The sequence below is a fragment of the Rhea americana genome, unplaced genomic scaffold (assembly GCF_003343005.1).
Source record: "Rhea americana isolate MKP2758 unplaced genomic scaffold, rheAme1 scaffold_51, whole genome shotgun sequence".
NCBI classification, from domain to species: Eukaryota; Metazoa; Chordata; class Aves; order Rheiformes; family Rheidae; genus Rhea; species Rhea americana.
Genome location: NW_028186657.1, coordinates 5,079,169 through 5,083,741, shown reverse-complemented (window position 1 = coordinate 5,083,741; position 4,573 = coordinate 5,079,169). Strand labels below are relative to the sequence as shown.

Here is a 4,573-nt window from a genome sequence, read left to right as displayed (position 1 = left end):
CGCCGCGGCCCCGGCGGGAGGCGGGAGCCGGGGCGCGACGTTTCCACCCGCGGCCCGCAGGTCACAGCAGCCGGCGTAAAGCCGGGCCCTCGCGGGGGGCAGAGCCCTCTGCCGGCTCCCTCCTCTCGAACAAGGCAGGCAGAGCATCCCAGTCCCCGGCTCCCCGAGCCTTTCTCTCGCCTCCTCCCCCGGAGCAAGCTAGGCAGGAGGAGCAGAACATCCCGAGCAGCTCAGCAGTGTCATCACTTGCCAGGTTGGTTCAACCTACAGAAGCAAAGTCTTTGAATCAAAACAGGAGCCTGCTGGTTGCGAGAAAAATACTCGTGAAAAGGGCGTTTGCTGCAAATACTCGTGAAAAGGGCGTTTGCTGCAGAGGAGACGAGTGAAATGTTCTGATCCCCCGGCCCCTTCCCCTCTGCGTTCGCAGAAAGTGCAGGTATGAGCTCAGATCCTAAGTGCTCTGCTGTCTTCAGTCCCGCCTTGAAATGAGATGCTGGCTTTTCCCCTGTGCCCTGTCAGCTCCGGTCTGCTGCTCGTCTCCCTTCTCCTGAGAAAGGCGGGGAGGAGCATGGTCTCTCTTGGGGCTCCCGCTGTGAGGCTCAGGGAGGAAAAAGCTTTTCTCTCAGAAGTTCCCATTTCCAATTACTTCTTCCCTTGCTTTGGGTATGGGGAGAGGGAAGTGAGGTCTGAACATCCCCTGTGCCTGACAGCTCACAGCAGAGGGAACAGGGACTGGCAGAAAGAGGGAGTTACAGTGGACAGACTCCAGGTCAGAGGCAAGAGGGGCCTTGGGCCCACTTGGAAACTGCCAGGGAAGGGGCCTTTCCTCATGTAGGACACTCCTGCGCTCTGAGACCTCTATTTCCAGCCATACAKGGCTTTTGTTTCAGTCCTACGAAGTGAAACCTCCTTCCTAGACCTCCTTGCTCAAAGGTGGSCTCAACAGCCAGCCTTTCCCTGGGGGCCCTGTTTGCAGGACTAGGCCTCCCCGCAGCAAGCCGGAGCTGGGTCTTTTCTCCTTCTTTCCCTTCCACCGGCATTTAGATTCCAGCATTGACCCATCCCTGATATCTGCTAAAACCAGGGAGATTGGACTGCGTTCCCTACCCCTCCCTATGCGATATACAAGCTGCTCTTCCTGGTCCTGTGAAGTAGCACTTACTGGTTTGTGTCATGGGGATAATACCAGCAGCTCAAATGTGCGGCTCTTGCTTGCTTTGGGAGTGAARCGTTCGCTTACCCTTGGGAGAAAATTGCAGTCTCCAAGTCTGTGTGTTTTACTCTGCATTGTATATTGAGAGCATTTAACTTGTGATTGCAGGAAAGCCTCCGTGAAATGTGCCCGAGTTTCCTTCTGCAGCAAGAGAATGGTTAAGTGCAGAATTCCAGCCAGGCAAATGAAAACTCCCCCGTGGCACACTGCAGAGCGTCCTCCAGCTAATTTTGCCATACTAAGGAAAGGACAAATACAGTTTTCCACATGAATACGCTCTGGTCTCTTAACCGGCATGATACAGACACACATTCAGGAGCACCTTTGCTGCAGTCACTGGAGTGAGGTGGGTTTTAGAACAGAGATCAGACCTGGGTGATGGGGAGAAAGCAAGTGGTAAATGCAACCGGGAATTATTAAAAAAAAAAAAAACAGTATGTTGTATTTGGCCTCTGCGGGGTGGATGAAGTGCAGAAGCTGGATTGCCTGCCACCAGCCCCTTTTTGCAAAGTTGTGACTTTCTCACCCCCTCCTCATTTCAGCTCTGCTTTTCTTTCACACTCTCTTGGGGGGATGAGCCAGTGTTTAACTCCTTTGTCCTTGCAGCAATTAAGTTTGTGGCTTTGCAGCTATCTGTAAGTCCCAGGTGTGGCATCTCCCTCAGCCTGCTGTCACCCAGTGGGAACCTCCAGAAAGTTGCCTGTGTGTGAGGCACAGAGAGAGGCTCAGGGTGTGTGCGTGCACGCATATGTAGAAGAGGRAAAAAGTAGCAGAGAATTTGTCATTTTTATTATTGTAGTGGCTGGCTGTCCCTGCCCAGTGGAGGTGCCCTCAGACTGCTGGTGTGATGCTGTTCAGCAGCCAAGCATCCAAAGAAAAAGCGTGGAAACAGTCCCTTGATTCCTTGGACAAATTTGAAGGGCAAAATCTGCCAACTGCTTGGTATATTGATTCAAATGCATTATTCCACCCCCTGCCCTGGGAAAGGAGCAATCAGTGCAGGTGCAAATAGCTTTTAATTGCAAAATGTATCTCACCGTGGAGGCATTTAGGCTAGATATGATACAACCAATACGGCAGTAGCCTGAAGAAGACCAATAAGCCAGAGCACTGCAGGGGCAAAGCTACTCCTATAAAATACATATAGTGTATGGCTGTGTGTCTATGTTCTTCCATATACCCCTAAGCTATGACACAGTATGATTATGTGAAGATTCAAATATCATCTGCAGGGAATGTGCAACGTCTCTCTTTCTGTAACACAATTCAGATGTGAGAACACAGCATTTAGTTTGGATATGAATGTGCGTGGACCCTTCTAAACCCGAAGACCTGGCACAGTTTCTCAGGTAAAGCGCTGGCCTCTGGCTCTGTGCCGGCTTTTAAGACGGAGCTAGCTGGCAGGGGCTTAGACGTGCACAGGTCGGGCGTCTTCACGCGGCTGTTGCACGCAGAGCGCGGCACAGGGGCTGCAAGAGCGTCCCGCGGAGTTGCCGAGGTGCCTCAGAGCGCCTATAGAGCTGCCCGGCGGTGCCTATAGGGTTCTGTGCCTGGGGCTCTCCTCGGGGGCCAGCGCGGGGCTTCTGCGTGCTCGCCGCGGAGCTCCGCGGGGCTGTGCGCGGCCGCCCGCCCCGCGGCGGCGGCAGCACGGCGCGCGCCGGGGATAACGCGGGAGCCGGCGAGCGCCTGCCCGAAGGGGCCTCGGGGCGGTCGGGGATGCGCCGGGTTTGGTCGCGGAAGCACAAGCACGGATTTGCGCAGGCGGAACCTGCGCAGGGGCCCAGGGAAGTCCCTCCCGCGGCGACAGCCCGTGTCGGAGGCGGCCGTGGCCCCCACCGGGGCGAAGGGGCGCGCAGAACTGCGGTTCGGCGAGGAAACGAGATGGGGGAAAACGAGATGGGGGAAAACGAGATGGGCGCCCCCGCGGGCACCGACGTGACTCCTGCCGCAGCAGCAGGTCGGGACCCGCGGGGAGGCGCGGGACCTCGGCGGGCTGCCGCCCCGAGCCCTCCGGCCCAGCGCTGCCCTGGCCAGGGCAGGGGGTGTTGCTGTGGTTTTTCTTCTCCACTAGGAAAAAAAAAACAGAGTTTCCCCGTGAACTATCTTGTTTGGAAATTGTGCACTTTTACCGCAAAACACCTCGCCGCGCCCGGGAAGGGGCAGGGGGACTCCGAGGCGGGGGGGAGACGCCACCGCCTTTGAAGCAGGGATTTGCAGGCACCGAAGTTGKCGGGACGCGGCGCGGGGAGGTGCGCGGCCCCCCACGCGCGTCCAGCGGTGTTTGCCGTGTAACAGCGCAATAACCGAGGCGCCTTGAAGCGGCACCAACTTGTCCCGTCGCGCAGCGCCGCGGGGGCTGGGGCGGCCGCGGCTCTGGCCGGGCTGCGGCGGGTGCCGGCGCTCGGCAGCACGTCGGGGCGGCCGCCGGGCAGCGGCCGCCGGGGCCGGGGAGGGCTCCGCTACCCTCTCAATTAGGGCTCATCCCCGCCGGCTGCGGGGGTATAACGAAGCGATTAGCGCGGCGCCCTGTTAATGAGGGCCAGCCGCGGGCGCTCCGGGGGCCGGGGCAGCAAGCGCAGCCGCGGGGCGCCGCTCGGGGAGGGGGGCTGTGCCCCCCCCCCGCCCCAATTAGCCGGGCAGGGGTGCCTGGCTAATTGCAGCCGGGCTCTCGGCGCTGCCCGGGCCGGCTCTCCGCGTGGCTCGCGGCTAATAGAGCTGTCGGCTCATTGATGAACAAAGCCGCGATCGTGTTTGTATTAATAACCGCCCCCTCCCCCCCCCGGGGGCAACTTTCCCCCGGGCCGGGCCGGGCCGGGCCGGGCTATGCTAATGAGGGGGGCGTTCCCGCGCCCCCGCGGCGCCGGCTCGCGGCCGCCCATTGGCCGCGGCGCGGCGGGGGGAAGCGGTGACGCGATGCAAATGAGGGGGCGTGGCGGCGGAGGCGCCGCCCCCCGGGCGCCGGGGCTGCCGCGCTCGTGTTCGGCGGCGGGGACAGTCAAAGTGGCTCCCATAGGGAGAGACGGCGAGTCCGCCCCGGYGCTGGCGAGAGGGAGGGAGGGGGCGCGGGCAGAGCGAGCCCCGGGGTCTGCGGCCGCCCGTCCGCCCTCCCTGCCCGGCGTGTGCCCGGCTGCGGCTGCTCGCTTCCTGCGCCGCTGACGGAGGGAGGAGAGAGCGCTTCGGCTGGGAGAGAAGAAAAGAAAGAGGGAGAAAAGAAAGAAAGAGGGAAGGGGGGGAAACTTGCCTCTCTTGTCACTGGAAAATGACACTTGATGTAGCAGAGCCTGCCGCAGCTCCCGTTCATCCTATTGTTTCTTAAACTGCCATCAGAGATTTTTTTTTTTTTTTTTTTTTTTTTTTTTT

At 59.7% G+C, this 4,573-nt stretch overlaps 1 long non-coding RNA gene across 1 annotated transcript in view; it reads left to right on the top strand.

The window, feature by feature from the left end:
* The window catches only part of LOC146588521 (uncharacterized), a 4,503-nt gene extending 2,178 nt beyond the window's left edge, over positions 1 to 2,325 (top strand). Inside the window, exons 3-4 of the long non-coding RNA XR_014897418.1 lie at positions 1,322 to 1,559; positions 2,013 to 2,325. This is a non-coding gene — a long non-coding RNA (uncharacterized LOC146588521). The remainder of the gene's footprint in view (positions 1 to 1,321; positions 1,560 to 2,012) is intronic.
* Positions 2,326 to 4,573: the final 2,248 nt, after the last annotated feature.